This window comes from Mytilus edulis, chromosome 6, assembly GCF_963676685.1.
Source record: "Mytilus edulis chromosome 6, xbMytEdul2.2, whole genome shotgun sequence".
NCBI classification, from domain to species: domain Eukaryota; kingdom Metazoa; phylum Mollusca; class Bivalvia; order Mytilida; family Mytilidae; genus Mytilus; species Mytilus edulis.
The window spans coordinates 56,051,932-56,079,088 of record NC_092349.1 but is presented as its reverse complement, the minus strand read 5'-3'; the positions used below and the strand labels follow the sequence as shown (position 1 = coordinate 56,079,088).

The 27,157-nt window shown below is 31.6% G+C and overlaps 1 long non-coding RNA gene across 1 annotated transcript; it reads left to right on the top strand.

Moving 5' to 3' along the window:
• The first annotated feature begins 616 nt into the window (after positions 1–616).
• Positions 617–4,525, top strand: LOC139527919 (uncharacterized). The gene is made up of 2 exons (XR_011665494.1): positions 617–1,756; positions 4,173–4,525. It is a non-coding gene; the product is annotated as an uncharacterized lncRNA (long non-coding RNA).
• Positions 4,526–27,157: the final 22,632 nt, after the last annotated feature.

Here is a 27,157-nt window from a genome sequence, read left to right as displayed (position 1 = left end):
GGATAAAAGGGGGTGTTCAAACTATATGTCCCCATTCAAAATGCATTTATCGTCCAAAAATAGGGGTTACAATTGCAACACCCGGAACCCTTCTGGATCCGCCACTTATAATGATTGCATGATTTACAAAATACGTACTTTAACAAAAGGGATGGGTGAACACTTGCATAGGGCATTTGAGCAGGGAATGCAAAACGGGGAACTTGAGCGCCTCCATCACTGGACATTTGAGCACTGCAATATTAGCCGCACCTGGATTTTCAAATACTAGTAAAATTGAGAATGGAAATGGGGAATGTGCCAAAGAGACAACAACCCGACCATAGAAAAAAACAACAGCAGAAGGTCACCAACAGATCTTCAATGTAGGACATTTTGACGAAATTTTCTGTGTTACAACCGAGAAATTTTACCTGTTCTAAATATACTAGTAATGGTAGTGTAACGCAAAACGTAAAGGCAATGATGGAATAGCTCAACGTCCTTCGAAAATTAATCCGTACAGAAATTGATGTGGCAAACATAAAAAAAAATTAAAGGCATTAGCAGCGTTTTAACGTTTATGTATACATGGTATAGAAAAAGACATAAATCTCACCCTGCACTTGAAAAATCTAAATGGGAAACATACGAATCGGTAACAGTAGGAATTTGCGAGGGACTGATATGTATATAATGCCATTGCCCAGTTTTAATTTTATGCCTTCGTTTTTTTATTACAAAACAGAAGATGTGATATGATAGACAATGAGATAAACAAGAGACCAAATGATACAGATATAAACAACTAAAGGTAACCGTACGACCTTCAACAAAACCCATACCGCATAGTCAGCTCATTTTTATTTTTGCTCAAATGTCCTTAATATCGGCGCTGAAATGTTTTATATGTTTGCGCTCAATACCCTAATTTCACGGTTAACGGAACATAATGGGGCGTCCGTGTTCTATCGACACATTATAAGTCAGGGGGCATTACTTAAATAAGTAACATTTAAAATTACCTACAAGTAATGTTCAAAACGAGGCTATTTTAAATATTACTTATATAAGTAACTTTTCTAAATATTATTTTTATAGGTGTCAAACTATACAGATCTTACTAGCTTTAACAAATTTTTGCAGTCATCTTGTTATTTTTCCCATGAAATATGAAATCTAATCTTTCTGAAACACTAATTGACTTTCTGACGCACTTATCTTTCATATCGACGCTTTTGGGTCAAAGATTGGTCTCTTGGGACTATCAAAATATCATTTTCCTCAAAAATCTTGAATGTAGACAGATACAAATAGATAGAAACTTGTGAATTAATTAGACTTGAAGTTATTTATAATTTGTAACCCAAGTAATATTGTTGTCATTATTTTTAAAGTAACCCTTAATGTCTATACTCCTCTTAAATCTAATAAATTCTTCATTTTATGATATAAAATACTGTAAAAATTCATGAAAACTACATTCAGTCCATGCTTCTATTGAAATTTAAAATGACTCTATTGAGTTATATTTTAATTTTTTAAAACAAAAATTACCTATATAAGTAACTAAAAAAATTTACTTGTTTAAGTAATGCCCCTGACTGATTATTGTTAATATTTTTATCTAAATTGCAGCAGCATAGTAACAGAACACGTTCTGTCGTTATATAGTACCAACACAAGCTACTACATTGTCCGCTGCTAAGGTTACCGGTTTTTCAAAAAGTGGCCAAATTTTATATCGGAACGGAGAAATAATGCAAACAGATGACCTGTAAGTTAGTCTAAGAGAGTTTATAAATTGATTACCTGACAACTGTATATTACAACTGTATATTACATGCGCATAAAGCTAGGCTTTTTAGTTCGAGAGTTATATAGCATATGACCGTAAGGGGTCGGATGGGTTTGCCAATCTCCTATCGGAACATTTCTTTTGGAAAACCCAGAGTCACAAAAGAGAGAAAAATTAAAGCTTCATTTACATCTTATATTGAGTCAAAAATAAGGTCGATTTCTATTTTGATGTTATTATCATTTTTGCGTTCATGTATTCACAAAGTATTTTCGTCTGAATTATGAATTGTTTTGAACATGTATACTGATAATGAAAATATCGTATTTTTTACAACTTCTAATTTCATTTTAAATACTTGTCCATAAAAGAGGGTATGATTGTGGTTTGAGGAACATAGAATAATGGGCCAAAAAAAGGCCAAAAAAATATGGAGAATAATGTGGTACTAAAATATAAATAATAAAGAATACTGGTAATGCAAAATCAAAATTTATAAATGATGGGCCTTCTATCCAGTAAGTAAGTAAGTAAGTAAGTAAATTGTATTTATAGTCGGGCATGATATGTACAATTCAACAAGGTAAACATGAGCTCATTAGAGCTCTTAACCGACTTGATATTTAAAACAAATAACAAATTATCAGCACATTTGACAGACAACTCATACAAATAAAACACATGCATATTAAAATAGCTAAGCAAACATGCATAAATCAGACGCTTACTAACAACAATACAAACACATTATCATCATGCAAATAGTACGTTGGAAATTCATAGCATGACAACTTGACGTTACAAGAAATAAAATTACGACGTCACGATTTTTGATGTTTTTTTTTTTCCAAAATGTTGAGGTTGCGTCGCGTCTACAGGGAAAACGAAGTCGGTGACCATATCTTTTTTTTACATCAACTTATTCGTAAGAAAATAAGGAACAAGATATTATTTTTTTTAAAATTCTATCGAGTGGTTCACGTGATTTATACCGGAAACCGAAAATTGTAGAAGAAAATTAAGGATTTTCCCTATCTATTCAATGTAATTTGGTACACTCTCGGACCATTAAAAAATAACTTTTTCTCGAAAACGAAGTCGGTGACCTATACCTTTTTTTTTTTACATTTTCCGATGTATATTTTCAATATCTAATTAAGTTCTTAATTTAAAAAAAAATCTATGGACTAGGTCATTTACTGATCATTGACCTTAATGTTTTTTTCTCTCTGTGACGTAGCTATGGAAGAATTAAAAAAATTCAATTTTGAACAAAGTTGACAATGGAAGCGAATAATGTTTAAACACAAACGTCTACAAGTTCAGCAAACAAGGACGTCACACTAAACTCCGAAACATATAAATGAACTTATATGATTTTTTTTCAAGACTTAAAAAAGCCATAGGCTCCTGACTTAGGACATGCGCATAAATTGGTAGGATTTGATCAGGCCATGGATCAAACCTACCACCAATTGCATTCAATACGAACATTTTATCACAAGACCATTGAGGTTGTTTATCACGTTGTTGATTAATCAATGTTGTCTTATTTTAACGTTAACATAATAATTAATGTTTGATAAAAGAAATAACATAGAATTATGTTGTTAAGATTATTTCCGTTATATTCGTCTATGTTCAAATTCAAACAAATTCGCATGGATTTTGAAACAAGCTATACAGATAATTTGATTAGTTTTCAAAATATTATTATGTTATTCACACTGTGACTAGGTAGAAATGTATTGATTGCTTTTATTAAGTTTCCCTTAATTTTCATGTTAACGTCGTTTTAGTGTCAGAAATTAATTGTGTTTATTAATGTGTATATTCGTGTATGTTAAGTAAGTTATACACAATTTGTTTGAGGGATTTTTCATTTTGACAAATAAAATACAGACAGGATAACAAGGTATTATCGTCCTTCCCTACGCCTATATCACTCTGCTCTGTCGCTCAGTAATTCTCGTATCAAGACTTCAAAACGAGACCAGGCATTATCAACGACGTCACAATGTGAGAGGAGAAGTTATCAGCGACGTCACAATGCGAGAGGAAACGTTATCAAGCTTGCTTTCGTCAAGCGTAAAACTGTCAAAGGGAGAGAAAAAAAAACATTAATAGAACGATAAACAGATAATCGGGTTTTCTACATATAGATATCGTAAAATATCAGCCCCTCGACACAAAAGGTTCACATTGTGGCTCGCGGCTGATATTTTACGATATCAATGTGTCGAAAACCCGATAATCTATACTTATAATACCAAACTCCAAGATAAATTAGAAAGGAGGAGTCCATAAAACTTGACAAAACCAAATGCTCGACTGTATCAACCATAGAAACGAAATAAAACAACTGTCATATTCTGACTAGGACTTGTATCTTCAGATGAACTTTTTTAGAAAGAGAACGAGACGTTCTTCGACCCTGGTTCATCAATGTTTTACTGAGAAACTGGTGACGTTTATAACGTCTGAAAAGCAGCAGCAAGCTCTTGCATACTGAATGAGTATGTAAATGTATATCCCGTATGCAGGTGAAGTTGGTATATTGATGTTGATTCTTGATGATCGTTTATTTCAAATGCAATGTATAAGTCTAAAAATGAGGCAGAGTAAGCGGTGTCTGTAAATTTCTATTTCTGGAGGATATAACAAATGGACCTAATCAGAAAGTGTTTGACTGTTAATAGAAAGAACATCAACAATTTATCTGAATGTGAAATTAAATGATCTTTCTTCTTTGTTATTTTTGTTCTTGACAAGTCTCTGAAGGAAATCTGACTCATACGACAATAAGAAGATGTGACAAGGAGTTGGCACATTTTTTTCCCATAGGAAGGTCAACAATTTGTTGAAAAAATCTACCTTCAAATTCCACAAATATGTTGTCAATAAGAACTTCCAGCATACTGATCTCTTGCTCCTCTGTGTAGAATTTTTAACCTGTTTATTCACTTTTAACATGTTTAACAAAATATTCCGTTTGGTATCCCACAGTAAGAAAATTATAGCGTATGCTACAATTCGTATGTTAAAACGCTTTATGGATTATTTCATTTAGACGATTTGTCAACTTCAAATGGGAAATAATGGTATACAGGGTTCTAAAATCAAAACTTATTTCATAGAAAGGTCGAGATTTAAAATTGTCCAGTACTTCTTTATAGTGTTTTTATAATCCACGAGAGTTAACAGTTTCACACATGCTTTGTTTCTTAAAACTGAATTCGGTCAATCATTCACATCGTTTTTCAACTTCTGAATTCGACGTTTTATCATATAACTAATCGTTTTAACACGTTCTGATAGAGTGTCTAGTTCAACTTCTTCTCGTTTAGCCCATGTTCTTTCGTACTCTTCAACGGAGTCCATAATTATTTTGAAGTTAAAGTTTGAATTGATGTGTCGGGGTTCTCTAAACTTAAAATGAAGGACCATGAGATATCACCTTTCAGGGATGTTCATCTTAAATCATGTTTAGATCCCCAGTAATAATATGGTCAGAGGTGTTGTCGATTTAAGGCGAGTACATGAAATCATAATCCTCCCATATTTGTATCTACCGCTAGAGGATCTTTTAACCATATTTTTCATGCAAAATGCTGATACCTTTGTGATAAGTATCTAAAAGGGTATATATACATTTCTGTCAAAGACTTCCTATGTATATGCTGTATTTGTACGGTATAATTAATAACATTCAACACGATAGCCCTGCCTTCTTATTTTACAAGTGTTTAATTATATTCATTGCTTGATCTACATTTACCATTTTCAAATCACGTTAACAACACTAGAACTGTATAGTTAATGGTATATCACACACTATACACTGTGATAAATAGGATAAAAATGCTAAGAACCACAGAATAAGCAGCATAATAACACCTTTATACATTAGAAGGGATCTTAATTTAATCTTCTTACAAATCTCTACTTCAATCATTAATGTTACAAATCAGTAAAGTTTACGTGGACTAAATTAATACTAATTCATTTTTCTTTGACTGTAACATAGTTTACCACTGTCTCGTTCCTCAGTTAAAATTATTTTAAGATCTTTGCATCAGAATGAGAAGTAAATGTTCGGCTGTTGTCTGCTCTAAGGTCGGGTTGTTATCGCTTTGACACATTCCCCATTTCCTTTCTCAATTTTATGCTATAACTTTATGGATATATCTTGTTCATGATGCACGAGAGCCTGTAGAAAGAATCTGCTGTTCACGAAAAACTATGTTCAATTACAGCTTTCTAACCAATCACGTAAGCTTCTCAATAATGCCATTACTATATAAAGCAAAATGTTCACCATGTTCCACTGTTCCAATTTGGCATCAGCACTGACAAAGGCAGATTGATCACAATTAATAATTGATACATGTCAAGGAAAACAATTGACACATTGCTTGATTGTACCTAGAGAATGTCGATTCGTAGTGACAGATTTTACCTCTTACTGAAACATTATTCAATGCGGATGGCCATTTGTTTTGTGGGCTTTATTGCGTGGAAAGATATCAAGACAAACTTAATATTTTAATTGTCATCTGCTTCAACCCATCTTTGTTATCATTTTGTTGACTTGTGTATATATACCATGTACAGAGAGAGTTGCACAAATGAGTACTTTTACCAAATAAGCATGTATATATACATGTTTTTTCTGGCAAGACAATTGACAGAGTGCTATCCATAAAACAGTTTTACTAGATATGAATATGAAACGCATTGATACATTTGGTTAGTGCTAGGATAGTTCTTAGTCTATACTAATATTTCTTGTTAATATGTCATAGCATTAGTAAAATCAGTTGTGCTGGCACCTTATATATTGGTCAAAGTATAAGAAAATATAAGAGAAATACATTTCGAACTATTTGGTTAAGACGATTTATTCAAGTTCGACAGAAAAACATGCTGAAATAAGGCAATGTTTGTCCTACGTGTGTGTGACGATTCTCTAGCTGTAGTTGTTGGCAATTATTTCCGTGGCTGGTGTTGTAAAAACACCAGAATTTGAGACAGGTTGCACATATTTAATATTGAATAGATGGAATCTTCTTCTAGTTCAGTAACTTTAGATAAATAAATAATAATTGGATCAAACAAGTACATAAACGACATCATGTCTTCATCTTGTCTACATCGTGTCTTTGTGAACTATCTGTATGTGCAGCTTATTCATGTATCGTAGTCATACAAATATGTTGTAGTTGCCCTGTTTAATTGCATTAACAAAATAATATTTGACTAGATGAAGTAACTGCAATGCTAATGGTATGCCCTGAAGTCATGCCAAGCATCATATAACTTCAATTATGTTAAGATTATTGCTATGTCCTCTTCCGTCTTATCATAAAGGAGCTGTTTGAGTCGAGAAGTTTTCAATCTAGTTTAGATATTTGAAAAACGCCAGTATCTACACGTCATTCCTGTTGTAAGCTTCATTTCTGCAAGAAGGGTATCACAGTTACGATTTTCTATAATTTCTTTGCAAATCTTTTAATGTTGAGAGAGTCAATGTTGCTTTGCTTAAGTATAACATGTATAAAAATGGGGCATGTAGCAAAGGACACTTAGTGTAACTGATGGTACGTCAAAACAAAACTCTTTGTAACTAAATGTAATGTAAATGTGTTAATTTCGATATCATATTGCGGCCATCTTGGAAAAAGCCGCCATTTTTTTATTTAAACTTTGTCCATAGGTATTATTGAACCAATGATCCAGGACTACTCACATCCCAAATTTCAACATGTATAAGTGACATTTGCTGATTTTTATTTTTTATGGCGGCAATCTTGAAAAAAAACCTGCCATATTGAAATTGCAAGATGTATTCATAGTTTATACTTTTTGAAACACCTCTTACTACTGTCACGCCAAATTTGGATATGCAACTAACCTTATATAAGTTATGTATGCAGATTTTGATATTTTATTGCGGTCATCTTGAAAAAAGCCGCCATATTGAAATTGCAAGGTGGGTCCATAGCTAATATATTTTGAAATACCTAGAACTACTACCATGTCAAATTTGGTGGTTTTATCATCAAACCCACATTTTTTTTCACCAATCAGCTGGACTGACATGCTTATCTGTATATTTAACTGAAACGCACTTGAATAATTCGAGGCGACCATTCAATGCTTTTACTCCTTTTTCAAGGTTTATGTCACGTAACTAGCAAAGATTGAATAACTATCAATATACAAGACTGTTTGTATCCGGCGATGGTTCGCACCCATTACATCCCGCATTTAAAGCGAGCAGTGTACCTCGACACAACCAGGATTGTTACTCATTTTAATGATTGACTACTTATATGTTATGTTAACGTTGACTTCTCTCTGTATATTAAAACAAGATTTAACATGATACAGTGTCTGTTGCTGTGATGATCATTTCAGTTTTATCGTCTTTCTTGAAATTTCAACAAAAACTTATAGATTTTAAAGCAAGCCATACAAAAAGATAAATTACTTTTTAGAATAGTAATATATGTTAGTTATACCATATGGATAATATGTAGATATGTATCATTTTTTAACTAAGTTCCTTATGTTGTCACATCTCAATACATTGAAATATAAAAATACGTTGTAAACAATTTGTTTGATGTATTGTTTTATTTTGGACAATAAAATACGTATAAAGCAGGACAAGGTAAAATGTTTTAACAAAAATACATACTAAAAGGTAAATAAAAAAAGAAGGAAAGTCTTAAAATCTGCGACAAATCCAATGCTAGACTATATCAACCAACGTAACGAAGATAACAAGTTTCATACCCCTGAATTAATACAAGCACTTTTTCGAAGAAAATGGCAGATAAAAAAGCATTTCTTGCTATGCAAGCATGAACTACTACATGAATGAAAGCTGCATAAAAATGTCATAATTGGAGATAGGACACGTAAATGAGAAGTTGAAAACCATACGACGGAGCAAATGCTACGATTCCAATTTAATGTAGAAAACGCACTGTGTAAGAATTTGATGTAGTCTATCTTTCAATCAAAGTGGTGCAAAAGTAGTTCAAAGAGTACACACTCGAATATTTTGATTCTACTGACAAATTTGTAGGGTTGTGGTTGTAGATTTAGGAGTAGATCTGTAGAGTGTGTAATGATTTACATCTGATTGTCACTGTTGGTTTAATATACTTCATCACAATATTTCTGAAGGTATTCTTTTCTATAGAACGAATGATGTTTTGTCAAACATCTTGACACATTGGCTATTCTGTAAATCGTTATTTAAAAGGATTTGTCGGGTTTAAGGTGTCCAGTGAAAAGTTATTATATATTCATCTATTTAATGTTAATACCACATATTCGTGATTTTCTAGAGTGAAAAACTTAGGACTATATCTATACTGGTATCCTAATATGAAGATTCTAGACTGTGTAAAAAATTACTTTGTGAGTTGAGACACTGCTGCATCGTATTCATAACGGTCAACTTATTTGTAGAAGTGGCCGTACAAAAACCACGTAGTTTTAATTTCAAATAAAGGCAACAGTAGTATACCACTTTTATAGCAATGTTAAATATAACATTAAAATTACAACATTACACAATACAAATAAATGGAAGAACACACAGGACAGAGAAACACACAAACACACAAAACATACCAAAATGGATATTCAAACTTACAATTCGAATATAATCTGACTATGCCATGGCAAAAATAAAAGCAAAAGACAAAAAAAAATGCACACAAAACAACATGTAAAGTTAAAGACTGACCAACACGAACATTACCACAAATAGAAGGTAAATTCAGGTGCAACAAGAATATTAGCATATTCTTCTCCAAAAAAAAAGTACCCATCGTTGTTCATGTAAGCACCAAAGGCTAATTCGGTAGATCACATTCGATAAACGAAAGAACGAATTTATATCTTTGAATTAGATTTCTCATTATGATGATCGTTCAAATTTCACAGGGTTGATATCAATTTCACCACCTGTGACTCTGGACTCGATAGCCAAGTGTGCTAAGAAATATATCCTCTGAAATATCGTGTACGTTCACTACTGGAATACTGAATTAAATATGTTTTCTTAATAATTTGTTTTCACCAGTCCCTTAATGTCAATTTAAAGATTTTAGTCAAACTATCAGACATATTTGACGGTTGTAGCCATGATTTAAAGTTTGATGGGACCAATGAGTAACACTATGAAGATATGTGTTTCTTTGATAAATGATGACCTGGCTCTTGTTTTAAGAATAAAATCACAATAAACCTATAGACGAGCTGCAAGAAAGATAAGGGATTCTAATTAAGAATCTGCCTAAAGATCTATAAACTATATTCTGTTTATACTTTGAACAACACAATGATCTTATATTTTCGCTTTTCGACTCCAAACGTGCGATTCTACGTCAGAGTTAATGTTAATCTAACCATGATGCTGTCAGTGTAAGGATTCGGCCCACGACCGACAATGCAAGGGCTGTTTAGCCAGTTAATGTCATTTTAAACTTCCATCGCCGTCAGTCCCAATACTAGTACTTCAAATCTTTCAATCCTTTATAGATGGATTTTACATAAATAAAATGGTATATTATATAAAGAATAAATGAATGACGCTGTTGAAATTGATGTATGCCCATGTGTTCTTCTTTGTTACATTTGTTTGTTTTATAGTGATTCAGATTGTTGCACCATGGTGACTACTATACCCCTATTGGTGACATTTTTACCTATTGTATATGAAAAAAGATGGAGTACGATTGCCAATGAAACAACTCTCCATAAGAGACATAATGACAATCAAATTCAAAACTATAGGTCACCGTACGGCCTTCAACAATGAGGAAAGACCATACCGCAGAGTCAGCTATAAAAAGCCTATAGTCACAAATGTAAAACATTACAAAAGAGGAAACTAACGGCCTAATGTATGTTAAAAAAATGAACGAAAAACAAATATGTAACACACAAAGAAACAACAACCACTGAATTGCGGGTTCCTGACTTGTGACAGGTATATACATACAGAAAATGACGGGTTAAACATGTTAACGGAATCTCAACCTCAGACAGTAGTGTAATAGTACACCATAAGAACGAACTGTAAACATCAGTTGACAAAGGATGCCAATAGAAATACTTATAACCAAACACAGAGTTGGGTACATGCATATCTCAACAACAAAAAGACACTAAGTACTGATCTTAGAGTACTTGCAGTTACTAACATTAAGTTAAAAGCCACTAACTAATAAACATGAATGCATGCATCTAAGACTAAACTATCAATCAGTATAAATCGAATTTCCAATAGATTAAGTGTAAAGACGTATCATTACTTATACATGTCATATATGTCAACATGTTTAACGTTCTGTACTACACTTAGTATCAAAATTATATAATCAATATATAAAACGCTGCCTTCTGTCGTAATAGATGCTGAATTCTGTTTAAAAGATATCAGATCTGATTCCGAAGTTTTCCTGATATTTCTGTATAAACATACCGGACTGACGTCGATTTTCAATGAGTTGTTGCAACAAATTAGGAAATATCTAATGTTTTATCACTTATTTCGATAATTAAGGATTATCGATACATTTTGTTATAATCGGGCGTTTTATAGTAGTACACTGGTCTTTTATCATGGATTGCTTTTATTTGATTCAGATATGCATCAATGAAGTTTTTGTGCATCATCAGTCAGGGGCATTACTTAAACAAGTAATTTTTAAAAGTTACTTATATAAGTAGTTTTTGTTTTTGAAAATAAAAACATTACTTAATAGATTTATTTTAAATTTTAATAAAACATAGACTAAATGTAGTTTTGATGAGTTTTTACATAATTTCATATCATAAAGTTAAGAATTTATTATATTTGAGAGGATTAAAGAGATGAAGGGTTACTTTAAAAATTATGACAAACATATTACTCGAATAAGTTATTTGATACATTTTTAATAAAATTAGTATTAAAACTTATTTAAGGAACATGTGTACTTGGTTTGGGTTACAAATTATAAATAACTTCAAGTCTTAATCAATTCACAAGTATCTATCTATTTATATCAGTCTACCTTCAAGATTTTGGAGGAAAATGAGAATTTAATTGTCCCAAGATACCAATATTTGACCAAGAAGCGTCGGTATGAAAGATAAGTGCGTCAGAAAGTTAATTAGTGTTTCAGAAGGATTAGATTTAATATGTCAGGAGAAAAATAACCAGATAACTGTGAAAAATTGTTAAACCTAGTAAAATCTGTATTATTGGACACCTATAAAATTATATTAAGAAAAGTTACTTATATAAGTAATATTTAAAATAGCCTCGTTTTCAACATTACTTGAATAGGTAATTTTAATTGTTACTTGTTTAAGTAATGCCCCTGACTGATCATTTCTTAAGTGCATGACGTAATCAGGAATGCTTCGGAATTCGGAGGGGATTTCGTTTTATTAAATAAGAAAACGTATTTGATCATCATTAGATAAACAGATGTTTTAATAGTTACTTTTGAATTTTTGGATTTAACCAATGAAGTTGACTTATTAACGTTAAGGTCATCGCCGGGGCTCGGACTTTAAAATTATTATTTCACTATCTCTTTAGGTTAAATACGGCAATTCACTGGTGCCAATGTCAGAATCTATATATTGTACTTTACAGAGTAAATCCTATCTATTTACTATAATAGTATTTTTTGAAAGAGCAATATAAACTACATTGTAGTAAAATATTAAAAAATACATTACATTTTTTGTTTTTGCTTTCTTTTTACACATAATTTCATTTTTTTTTTAAATATTATATTATTATATAAATAGCATCAAACCGTAAACATTTTATAAAGATGATTGGTTTGAGTAAGCAGCATTTGAACACTCTAATAGTTTTAATTACACATTTTTGTTTGCAGGATTAATCCTTAATTAGTTGCTCAACTCTTAAAATATGAGGTTATTAACCAACAAAGGAATAATTATTTGCAACTGTTATATAGTAGTTTTAACAGTTGTTTTAGTCAAGAAATGCAGTGAAAAGGGAAAGAAGCTGATATTCATCCAAGAAAGAAGACATCTAACCTTTTAAATTTCAAAGATGTTTGGTAAATATTTTTTTTTTAGTGTGATTGCATATTTTCTAAAAGTATTATTTTCGAAACTCACATCTTTGATAATAGCTTCTTATCAAGAAACTTAAAAGCATATGAATGAAATATTGACATAACTATTCAGGTGAACTCATATCATGACTTTGATGTGCCGCTTATGTACAAGATAATAAGAAATCTAAACTTACTGCCAAGTCCAACCATAGGCGATGACGTTGAACGAATAAGGCGAATTAGGAATGAGATAGTTCACAGAGGAAACATGAATGTCCAAGACTCTGAATAAGCCAAATATTTTACTACATTTAAAAGTATTGCCAACAGGCTTGAGTCATACTTTTCGAAGCCAGATATATAATTCGTGTCAAACAGAGATCACTGAAACTTGTTGTCTTGACACAGATACATAACAACGATATCTCAGACGATTAAACGATTAAGCTGAACACGAGACACAACTTACCATAAGCGTTGCCGAAGGCTACCGGTACCGATCAACGTTTAAACAGTATTTTGTCTTTTGATTGATTAATATACTACTTTGTAGTCGTATACATAAAGCTGGAAAACAATCGAGTACTATTACATGTATTATTCAAACACTTATTTCTCGAACCTTTAATACGTCGCTTTCATGGGTACTTGACTATTCGCGTTGCTTTATATAAAAAAAGAAGATGTGGTATGATTGCAAATGAGACAACTCTCCACTAGAGACCAAAATGACACAGAAATTAACAGCTATAGGTCACCGTACGGTCTTTAACAATGAGCAAAGTCCATACCGCATAGTCTGCTATAAAAGGCCCCGAAATGACAATGTAGTACAATTCAAACGAGAAAACTAAACGCCTTATTTATTTTGAAAAATGAACGAAAAACAAATATGTAACACATAAACAAGCGACAACCCCTGAATTACAGGCTCCTGACTTGGACAGGCACATACATAAATAATGTGGCGGAGTTAAACATGTTAGCGGGATACCAATCCTCACCCTAACCTGGGACAGTGGTATAACAGTACAACATAAGAACGAACAACTATAAAAATCAGTTGAAAAAGGCTTAACTCATCAGATGAACAAAAATACAAGTGGACGTGGCCGGTACGTGTACATCCAAACAACAAAGAGACACTGAACAGATATGAGAGTACTCGCAGTTAACTGACAGCTAGTTCAAAGTCATTAACAACTAATAAAAAAAATCATGCATCTAAGATTAATTTTGGGGTATTCATATGCCTGAGCTGACGCCATTTTGCTCTCTTTTTTCTGTGAATTTAGGGGTAGCCTCTGCATAAAATTTGCCCAGTATAATTTTTAATTCTTCGAAAGATACAGTAGCTAAGTCTATTTGACTCACCATGACTTCACTGCTCCATTCTGTAAAAAAAAAATGCAAAATAACATGTGATGATTGTCAAATTAAAATAATAACTTTATCTTGACTTCAAGATAAAGTTTATACATTTTTTTGTACATAGTTGAGGCCATTAGTTTTCTAGTTTGAATTGTAAAATATTTGTGTTTTCGAGGATTATTATACATGATTGCGGAATGGTACTTGTTCATTGTAGAAGGCCGTACAATGACCCCTAGTATTAGCTGTTAATGTCTGTGTCATTCTGTCTCTTGTGAAGTTGTCTCATTGACAATCATACCACATCTATTCATATTTTATATTATAAAGAAAGCACATGTAAATAAATTGTAAATGTATGTGGATTTACAGATTCAGATAGGTCAAAGTAGAGCATTCAATACAAAATTGAAAGGTTCCAGGTTAAATCCTGGTCTGAATATTTGTCACACATAAAATAAAATCATAACTTCATGTGTGACTATGTTGTTGAATTTGTGTTTGATAATTATACCATATTTACACCTTGCAAGATGTTAACTGTTTTTTCATTTTGTTAATTCTGCTTACGTTTAAGGCTATAATTTCTTCATCAGAGACTCTTTTTAACCTTTTTTGTGGTTTTGGATCTGGCTTTTGTACATCTTTTAAAACTGTTTCTGTACTAGATAATATTTCTGCTGGTATTTCTACGGAAGGCATTGGTGCACTTCTTCAAGTTCAATTTCATTTTCAAACAAGGCTTGCAAAAATAGAAATGGATCGCCGAGAATAAAAATATCGCATTTCTGTATATCCCATGATTACATTATGGCAGACAAAAAATTATTCACGTGAAAATTGCCGAATTCTGATTCACGCGAAAATTGCAGAAAATAGTTGTAATTTATTCCAAAACATGTCAGTAAAATTATGTACATACCAGAAATAATTTCTATTATTTTTTATTTACATTTACAGCATTAAAACTTGTTTGTTTACATTTTTTTAAATGCTGATGTCCCATTATGAAGTTTAACTTTTTAACCTCTTCATTGTTATTGTAAAGAAAAAAAAAAGAGTTCCGGTAATGTGGGTGTGTTTCCATAAAAGTAATGTCTATGGGCTGGTAGAAAAACAAAATCAACCAATTAAAATGCTTAAATCTTGTCAAATTTATTTATATAGATGGGACCGTTGTTTTTTTCTTCATTTGAATGGTTTTACACTAGTCATTTTTGGGGCCCTTTATAGCTTGCTGTTCGGTGTAAGCGAAGGCTCTGTGTTGAAGAATACACATTAACATACAACGCATTATTTTTACAAATTGTAACTTTGATGCAGAGTTGCATATTTATTTTTTATGACAAACGTATGTTTTGTGTATGCATATGTGATAATATGGAAGTTTTATGAGGAGTTATTTTATAAATGCAACAGGTTACAAGATTATTTGTAAGCCTATTTTGCCTTAAACATGTTAAGTTCCAAGTATTGCATTCAGTTTTGCTGCCACCAGCTATCTCATGGACAATATACTTGCCAATACCCTCATAACTAATAATTCTACGGGATGAGGGAGATACATATTGATCGTTTGCCTCAAGTTATATGTAATTGATTTTAGTAGTTATTTTAGCTCACTTGGCCCTTTTCTCATCACTTGGCGTCGTCGTCCGTCATCGTCGTCGTCGTCCGTCGTCGTCGTCGTCGTCGTCTTGCGTTATCGTCGTTAACTTTTACAAAAATCGTCTCTTCTGAAACTACTGGACTAAGTTTAACCAAACTTGATCACAATCATCATTGGGGTATCAAGTTTAAAAAATGTGTCCGATAACCCGGCCAACAAACAAAGACGGTCGCCATGGCTAAAAAAAAGAAAATAGGGATAACATGAAGATTTTGGCTCATATCTCTAAAATCAAAATATTTAGAGCAAATCTGAAATGAGGTAAAATTGTTTATTAGGTTAAGGCCAGTCTATAGTGAAAATTTGTGTATTTTATAAGAATGAAGAAGAAGAGAAATACCTAACAACCAATGATCCCACTTTCCGTGTTATCATAGATAATGTTTGCGAAGCGTGTGGGTTGAACATAGTAACTTCCAGAGTCAAAATCAAAGAAAAAGTTTGTTCCAAGAACGGTTTGTCTGGAACAAAATACTTGATGAGGAGGATAGAGATATAGACGAGATAATCATTATAATTCCACACGATAAATCAACGTTGTATCTAAACAGGCTTATAAAAGATTGGTCAAAAGAGAAATTAAGAAAAGTGTTTGTTGAAAGTAAGAAAACGAAGAGTGACAAATTTAGGGATGCATTACTAACAGATGTATTGCAGATATCAACAAATTAGGAAGCACAGAGATGATACCAATACATTCTTCATGATGTCATTACAATGCTATCAATGTAGGTGTAGTAAATTTATTAATGAAACATTTAGCTTGCATCAACAATCAAATGTTTAATGGTTCAACTCCGTTACTCTAAGCTTTATCTACTAATCAAAATATACAGGTATTGAAGATATTTCTTTACAGTTCTGCGAATTGTAACATTGGTCTCTATAACAGTGAGACAATAAGAAATAAGATGGAAATTGTGAAGGTTTCGACAATGGAGATTAAATTTCGAAGAAGAGATGACATTTTGGTTAAATTGGTTTACAGAGAACTGCTTACCTGTTGTTGATGAATATGTTAAACAAGAACCAGACAAAATACTCGAGATCATAGGGGGAGCTACACCATTGCACATGGCTTGTTTAAATGACATTCAATTCATTGAACTCTTATTGGACAGAAATTCCATCATCAACATGGGTAAAGATGATGGTGCGACACCTCTTTTGTTAGCTTGTCAGTTTGGTTTCGCTGATGCTGCAACATTACTTCTTGAACACGATGCCGACCGGGAAATTAGAAAAGATGGTGGGGAAAAAAGAAATAGACATGGCAAATCAAAACAATCATTTGGAGATAGTTTCTTTGTTAGGAAATCCTAGGTGGAAAATGAATATTGAACTTTTTTAATATCATATCTCCGGAATGCTGTCCTGGATTTACAAAAATGTATCTCCATCAGGAACGCTCAATCACAAACATCGAATAGAATTATAACCATCATGGACCAAAAAGGTTAAATAGGCAGAAAAAGAATTGAAAGATTGAAATAACTGCTTCGTATCAATTCACATTAGCTGTAACTGTTCACTTATAACAAAAGGGACAGGTGCTTCTTTAATCCTCGGTGGTTTGAAGGTATTATTCGTAAGCTACAATTTGTTTTGTATAGAGTTTTATATACTGTTATGTGTCTTTTTTATTGATTTGGTTTAGTAATGGTGTTGTCTATTCACTTTCGCTTTACGTTTTTTTTTAGCTCCTTGACATGTTTATATAAGAGGTATATTAAAGAACAGCTACTAGTATTCTTAACATAGTTCAGACCTACACTCTCTGTCGTATTACGTATACTGTATTATTATATATGTTTGTATTAAATGTGTATGTATATATATTCAAAATCAGTTTGACATCAGATTATTTTATTTCAATTACAATAAAACGCTGTTTGTATTTTAGTGTCATTATAATACATGTTTAGAATTAGATCATTATGACAAAATGATGTTGCCTGCAAGATTTTGCTTTCTGTTCTTTTTTAATATAAATTACATACCAATCGTATATTGTACTGTAACACAATTGTTCCAGCAAACATGTTAAACCTCTGAAGATGATTTAAGTAAAACATAGCAATATGTGAAGAAGAGATGATGCTTACTGGCTTAGATGGCTTCAGCTATAGTTTGCACAAATTATTGGATTAATTTCGTTCAAATCTCTTTTCGTTATTTAATTTACCTTCTTTTTGATTTAATTAAACCGCCACTAGTGAGATTATTCGGAAGTGCTCGCGTGGTATATTTGATGAACCCTTATTGTGCGGCTGATTGGGGCAGATATAGAGAAGAATTGCTCACTTGATGAGGAAAGCACGAAACTTACACAGCATATCTCGGTTGTATACACTTGATTTCAGCTATGGACCCACTCATGTGAACTAATTGGGGAAAGACCGAAGGCAGGGAGTTGGTTATGTATTTTTGATGTACTTGCGTTGCACTGGCTAAGGTCAAATTTTGTTTAGTTGATGTGTCTATTGCAGGAATTTTAACTTCTTTATTTCGCTTGTCTATTAATTCACTCACAACAGATGCCAATTATTGTTCAAATTGGGCAATTTTTTTCACCGATCGGCCGGACTATTACATCAATTAAGAAATAATAGATGCAAGCTATACTTTATGGTAGTTTTAATATGGGTAGGCATTATATTCGTGATTTGTTTTGTCCGAGAGATAGTGAGGGCTTAAATAACACGAATATAAAGCCTATCCATGTTAAAATTGCAATAAAGAATAGCTTGCATCAATTATTTTGATTCTTATTTCGACAATTAGGGTAATTTCTATGTCCGATGTGAATCAGTGTAGAGCGTTTGTGTAGGCTCTGCCATGAACCTCCCTTTTTTGTTTGTAAAAGACAAACGACTAGCTATGTTATTATTCAGAAAGAGGAGTTTTGAACAGCCAGCATTTGTATTTAGGTCAAATAATTAATGAATAAGTAACAACATGTGCATCATTTAAAAGATTGGAAGTATTTCAAGTGAAAAAAATATATTTAATGTATACCAATTTGATTATCTTCATTATTCTGCAGTAGTCAATAATCGCATGTGCAAACAAATTTTATCGGATTTAGATTTCATAAAGTGAAAGAAGCCCGTCACTAGGAGTTCAGCTAAATAAAATAACCAGATTTTAAAAAAATCTGAAAGCTCTGAAAATCAGAAATTATCTGTTATTCAAAATTTGTCGCAAAGAAAGTATATTTGAAACCTCTAATTATACTCTCATGCATTTAATTCGGATGCAATCAATTTGACCCAATTACTGCTTAGATATGAGTATTTCACCCTTCATTTATTCAATTTTTTTTTTTTAAATGTGCTTGGGGTAGGAGTATTAAATATATATCTCTTATAAGTTACTAAAACAATAACCCAAAAAAAACGAAAATCAATGAAATTTCAAAACGGAAAATCAAAAGCTAAAACACATCACACGAATGAAAAACAACTGTGATATTCAGAACTTGGTCCCGGCTTTTCCTTATGTAGAAGATTGTAAATACAACCTGGTTTTATACATAGCCAAACCTCTCACATGTGTGACAGTTGCATAGAAGTGATTTATAGCAGGTCATTGTTCAGTTGGATAATTAAAGATGTTCAGTATTTCAAATTCATAGTTTTCAGTTGCAATTTGTTTTGGTAGGGGTAAGGTCTCAATTTACCTAGTGTTGGTGTTTTTTTAAGAAAGTTTTAACAGTGTTCTATAAAATCAATACGAACAAAACTTGCTTCATACAGGTCACAGGCGACCAAATATATTTAGTTATTAAAATAAATACCAGAATGCATGAAAGATTCAATAAAAAAAATAAGATGATATTGTATGAGTTCCAATGAGATAACTACATATCCAAGTCACAATGTGAAAAAATAAACAATTATAGGTCAAAGTATAACCTTCAAAATGGAGCCTTGTCTCACACCGTACAGCAAGCTAAAAAGGGCCCCAACAATGTTGTCCAGGGAAAATACTGGTGCACTCGATTCCAATATTAATGGATAAGAATTGTCAGTTTTCCAATCGGAGGTCGGTATTTTTCTCTCGGCACTCCAGCTTCCCCCATCAATAAAAACTGGCCACCACAAAAGAGCATAAAAGGGGTGCTAAAAAGTTGCGTTAAACACAAAATCAAATCAAAATCAAATCAAGGAAATAAATGTATCATATAACAAATTTTGTAACTAGTTATGTAAATACATTTTCCTTGTTTTATTTTAACATGTTTAAGTAATGTATTTGAATAGGATCAAGGAAAAAGATCTCTTACACAAGGTAGTTTGTAAAATTTCATATGTTAAATATCTTATTTTGAAATTAAATCGTTTAGTGGAATGGCAAATAAAGACACCTTTTATATTACTCATTTTGTTGACGCAATTAGCATAAAAAATTGTAAATTAGACTAAAAATGAGTCAATCATAATTTTAAATGACTGTATACAAATTTTGTTTTGAACAACACATTTACTGATAAACGTAAAATGGAGATTTATATTATATTTCCTTCTTTTTCTATTCAAAGTGTGTCGTAAAGAGGGTCGTGAACGAACGGGACAAATTGAAAACAACACGTTTAATAATTGCAAGCGTCCAAAGCGCTTTTCTAGATTTACCTTCAGCAGGAACGCTCAAAGACAAACATTAAAAATAGAGGATGTATAAGTACCGAAACCGTTGAAGAGCGCTATAACAAAAATACCTTAAAAAGATAGTCAAATTCATCTAAAGTCAACTTTGCCTGAGGGAGTTGAAACCTTAATTTCAAAATTTATAAACGGACAATTTGGGAAATGGTAAATCATGTCAGTACCGAAGTACGGACTATTGAGCTGATGATACCCTCGGGGACTGATAGTCCATCAACACAGGTATCGACCCAGTGATGTGAAAAATCGAAAACAACACGTTTAATAATTGCATGCGTCTGAAGCGTTTTTCTTGATTTACCTTCATCAGGAACGCTCAAAGCTAAACATTAGAAATCCGAGGATGCATAAGTACCGAAACCGTTGAGGAGCTCTATGTCAAAAATACCTAAAATAAATAGCCAAATTTATCGAAAGTCAACTTTGACTCGACTCCAATATATAATGATTAGGATTGTCAGTTTCCCAATCGGAGATCTGTAGTTTTTCTTTCGGCACTCTGGCTTCCCCAATCAATAAAAACTGGCCGCCACGAAATAGCACAAAAGCGGTGCTAAAAAGTTGCGAAAAAACACACACACTCAAAATCAAAATCAAATTAAGGAAAATGAATCATGTGACGAATTGTTTAACTAGTTATGAAGATTCATTTTCCTTGTTTTATATTTACATGTTTAAGTTATGTAGTTGAAAAGGATCGAGGAAACACATCTCTTACACAAGGTAGTTTATAAAGTTTCATATGTTAAATTTCTTATCTTGAAATTACTTGTGTAGCCAAAATAGATAAATACTGATCTCATTACCAAAATGTACATACATAAAAATCGTTTAGTTGAATGGCAAATGGAAAGACAACTTTTATATCAATTATTGTAATGACGCAATTAGCATAGACAATTATAAATTAAACTAAAAATGAGTCAATCATAATTTCAAATTACTTTATACAACTTTTATTTTGACATAAACATAAAATGGAGATTTTGATTATTTCCTTCTTGTTCTATTCAAAGCGTGTCGTAAAGAGGGTCGTGTACGAACGGGAAACAAATGTATGCTTTCACACAATAAACAAAAATTATTTTTTCAACTTAGAGATTTTGAATGATATATTAGTATATATTTTTTATTATATGATCAGCTAGTTTGACAGTTAACCTTTCCCGCACTTTTTTGAAAGATTAAGAGCAGGATGATAAGATTAAAATAAGATTCAGTACATGAATATTGAAAATGCAAACAAATCACAAAGCATCTATAATTTGTAAATGATTCGATTGATTTATTGGTTCGTAATAAACGGTCATTATCTCTTGCATATATAGGAAGCAATAATATCAAAAATTAAGTATGCAAAGTAGGACGGAATATTTTGACTGCCCTAGGAACTGAGACTATGCGTGATAAGCATGATAAGAAAGAAATATTGTCTTTCACCAACCTACTTATGGACCTCTCAGTAAGTTGTTTCACGGATTCTTACAGGTGAAGAGAGAGTGACAATTTTGTACGGACTATACAGCGGAAAAAAAATTACAAAAAGAGAAGATTTATTACCTGTAGAATATCATTAGAAAAAAATCAGTCACAAAACTTCGTTTCCTGTTTGAAAATAATATAGACGAAATCTTGTAGATTCTTTAATAAAATGTGTTAATTCTGAGTAACCTCCCCTTGATACCCTCGGTTAAAATTGAGACATAACAAAATGGTCATCATTTGCGAAAATCTCTATAATTGTGAAATGAAATCACATAAATGTGTTCATTTTAATTGTAATTCTGATTTATGTTAATTGCATTTGTACAACAAAATGTGCTCATTTGATTAAAAATCTAGACCTATTGTTTACTGCCATTTTATAATCTAAGTTGGCGGATGATACCCATACAATCTTATATTATGCAAAAGCAGAACCCTCATGTTAACATATTTTGTTTTATAAAAAGAGAGCTTTCACGAGGTTAATAGATATAGGAAATTGTAGTATGAGTGCCAATGAGACAACTCTCCATCCAAAAAAAAAAACCGATTTATAAAAGTACACTATTATAGGTCAAATGAATCCTGCAGACGGACATGTACACCTTACATTATTCAATGTTCTACTAAAGTAAATTATTTCTTTTATATTTGGTACAGATGGGTGCAGTCCTAACCTGTACAGCAAGTTAACTTGATAACCAGTCAATTGGACTGTTCAAAGTTAACCTGTGAAAGGAATTAGGACTACTCTGACCAGCCCTAGGACCAAAATCTAGTTAATTTGAAAAGCAGACATGTCCTAGGACTGTTTTTTTGTCTGCCAAAAAGTAAACTTGGAAGCAGGTCCGCTATTGATATAAGTTAACTTCGAATCCGTCCTGCCATATGTTAACCATGTTAACATAAGTTAACTTCGAAACCAGTCCTGCCATAAGTTAACATAAGTTAACTTTGATTTGAAAATTCCGATCGAAAACAGACCTGTTCTCAAGTTAACTTATGACTGGTCTGTTCAACACTAAGTTATCTTGTTACCAGGACCGCCCTACGTCGATTTAAATTTTTTTTTTAATATCTTTGTTTCCTGGTATAAACATCGAAAAAATAAAGTAAAATTAATACTTCCTTGACATAAACACGATTAAATACATATATTTGTTAATAAAGTACGCATAAAACGTTGCTAGTTATACAAATTGATCCGTGATCTGCCTTTATATAAATTAAAAAACGACATTGGTTACTATGCTAACGGGCATTGAATATATATTCCAATACCTATCACATTCAACCATATTTCCACTTTATTGTGTAAATCTATATAGCCGCATAGTATATATCAGCAATATTTTAATGTCAGAATAGAATTTATAATACAAAATTATTTCTTTCATATTTGGTATCTGAGAACCAATTTCAACTTATATTGATCAAAACACAATAAACAATGATATCAACAGTAAAAGAACCATACTTAATAAACATGTTCATCATTATATGCACCTTTGTATTCGTGCAATTAAAATACTCCCAGCTTAACAATGCATCAAAACAAGATGCAAAAATTGATGAATACCAAGATATAAATCGTTAATTCTTTCAAATAACAATAAAAGATAGTGTATGGACTAAATAAAAGAATTGTTCTTAGATTCATTTACAATTTTATTGGTATAATTTTTTTAGTTTACCATGACAAATTTACATTGATCAATCAACCATCAAATTGTAATCAAGTTCAAATTAGCCCTTCTAGACAGACATGTACATCATACAACCTTTCAATAAACAGAACAACAAAATTAAACAACACAAAACGAACAAACAAATAACAAACCCAAAGACAAAAATCGACAACAATAAATGAAAACAAAATCAAATAACAATTTGAATACTGATTTTTACTAAAACCTATGTTGATTATTGAAGCAAGAATATGTGAGAAATAGAATGAACTTAATGATGTAGCGCTTGTCTGTCTTTTGGTTGCCCTCAAGTCGTCTATTGTCCTTTTTGTCGTTATGTTGATGTTTCTATGACACAAATAACCCTCTTCACATCGTATTCATGAAATTAAACTACTAACTGCGTAACAGTGCTTAAATGTACATGATGTTAGATGTACAATTTGACGAATGACAAGAAATAATTCCTCTTAAAAAACTATAAAAAATAATCATGATAGTATATAGACAAAATAAAAGAATGTTTTACTCTTCATTTTCACCATTATTGATTTTTCTTCATTGTTTTACATGACTGCAGATCGATTTAACACCTCTATTCAATTTTACTTAGAGAGAAATAAATTCTAGTATAACAAGTTTGTCTTGTTTGTACTTGCACACTTGGTAGAGTATGTCAAAAGTGTTAAAATCTGAAATCTTAAATGTATATTAAAAAAAAAAGAAAGATTGAATGAAACTTGTGTATGGAAAAACTTATGTCGAGATATATCTGAATTCTCTGCTTATGCTTTTTCTTTTAATTAAACTGCGTCACTTAAGCATTTGACTTTTTATTGTTTGACTCATGAATAGAAGAATTTTTTTCTTATGAAATACGTTTCTGATATAAATGGACACGCACTTATAACAAAACTGATATTTTACAAGTAACACGTTCTAAATACAACAACATTCTACGTTAAAAAGAGATAAGTTGAAAACATTTTCTTCCCTATGCCTTGTAAACAAGTGTTTTGTTTATTGTTATCTGTAACATCGCAACTCTTTTCAAATAGACAATACATGCAGTGTTCCTTTGTTTGTGTAAGGATTTTGTAACATGCAATGGAACACCATATTCTTTTATCGAGTTCAAAAAATAGAAATATTTTAACAGGATGTATTTGTCTCTTTAATAAATATTGTAGTTAGAAATCTTCTTTGCGTGGTTAAAAGTTAGAATAAGAGAAATACCTTAAACATAAAGAAATTGTAATACGTCAATACAGTATTTTATTTGGGATGGTTAGACAAATCAATTAGATCAGAAGGTAGGTTGTTTAAATATTAAGAAGGAATCTTGGGCTGGTAAACCTAGATAGTTCAATAACAAGGACATGTATTACATTATCATGATCCTTTTTTATTATATATTAAGTAGTTAATACAGATACACTGTACATGTTGTATGTGTAATACAATCTTAGTAAGAGTGATGTATCGCCATCCGTGAAGATATCGATATCAGCACGGTTGCAAAAGCTTTATCACACCTTTTAATCTGAAGGACGTCATGTTATCGATTGCATTCACTGTTGCAAAGGCTTCATAAAAGCCCTTATCTATATGACGTCATATCAAACCTATAATCTGTATGATGTCATCTCAAAACTCCTTATCTGTTTGATGTCATGTCACATACAAATCATCCACGGGAGGTATATGTATATAATAAAGTGTATGGGGTATGGCTTGTTTCTTAGGTCTTGCAGGCAATGTCAAAAAAATATATATATAAAGACATTCAAATTATTTCAAAACGCTTAACTTTTAAATCAATGGCAGATTTCAAAAATCATAAAATTCTGGTATTGAATAAACGGTTAAAAAATAAGAAACATAATAAAAGTGAGTTCAGTCTTTACGGTAAGCATCCTTTTCAAACAAAGCGAATTATTGTTTGTCCAAACTTCAAGAATGTAGTGCACATCAATCATTGACTTCACGTATTCTCATTTACCCACAGATTTAAATTATTCATTGATATTACCTGTTACACTTCGTGTTAGAAATTCGGCAATAGCACAGCATAAGCATGAAGGGAAATATTTTTATCGATGAAGAGGACGATAGCATACATCGATTGCGAGCCAAAAGATTTGATACATTAGATTATATAATTAACATCTGTTATGACAGAGTTTGATTAATAATGGTAATGGCTTAGAAAACAAAGATAAACATTTCTCTATCATCTGAATTATTATCTATGTGTTCCATGCCGTTGTGTTTATCAATATCAAAGCCACAATCAGTAAATTTTTTACAGCTTTTAAATCTATAAATTAATAAGAAGTTGGCAGAAAATATAGATATCGGTACCGAATGGATTATTTGTTTTCTACTTAACTATATGAATTTCTAATAAATGTATACAAAATGCACAGAGAGAATTTATTTCACTATTTATATATACAGTGGTTCAATACATCCCTTAAAAGTATCATCACATTTTAATAACAATGTTTTTTTATTTGAAATTAAATCATGTCATGAAATTATCAACTAGTTTCAGACAAGCGTAATTTATTTTGTAGTATAAACGAATTAAATATTCCATACCTAACAATGTTAAACTTTGCAAATTAAAATTAAACGTTCATCGTTCAAAAAGTTTGAAAGGTCACCAAATCAATTAATTTCTAAAAACTTTGAAAAGAAGAAACATTAAAAACTTGACATTAACAAAGTCACAGCTAATCATAAATATGACTAAAATTCCAAAGTATCAGATTCATTTTAGCGAACACATATCAGCCTTTCTGACTTGGAATATCACTAAATGTATTAACTGTTGATATTATGTTAAAATTATTTAATGCATACATGTCTCTAACCGTAGTTTCCCACTTTTGTTTGGTTTATTGTTCCCAATGCTTCTCAACTTTTGTTTAAATTTTTGACGTTCCGACTGTTTTGACTTGGCAATGGAGTTGTCTAAATGCTTTTTCGAACCGTATTTGACACAATTGTTTGAATCATCTTTAAAAATATATTCGATTCCATTTTCCATTATTTTGATTTTGTTGAAACCGATGATTTTTTAATTCAATTTAACCAAACGCACTGTTGGGTACCACATTAACAGATGGGGTTTCTTAGAGTGTACTATATCACGAACAAAACACGATATTTCCTTTAACGAGAATAAATGCAGTAACTGATATGTATTAACAATTATTTGGATAATTGATGTTTATATAAAGGATTAACTCAGTTTTATTCATATATTTTATAAGTGTTGGTGATTTAGCAATTTTTGAAGATCACATTTTATTACATTTGAAAAAATCAAAAACAGATCCTTTCAGACAAGGTGTCACTATACCCTTATACAAAAGTGGACA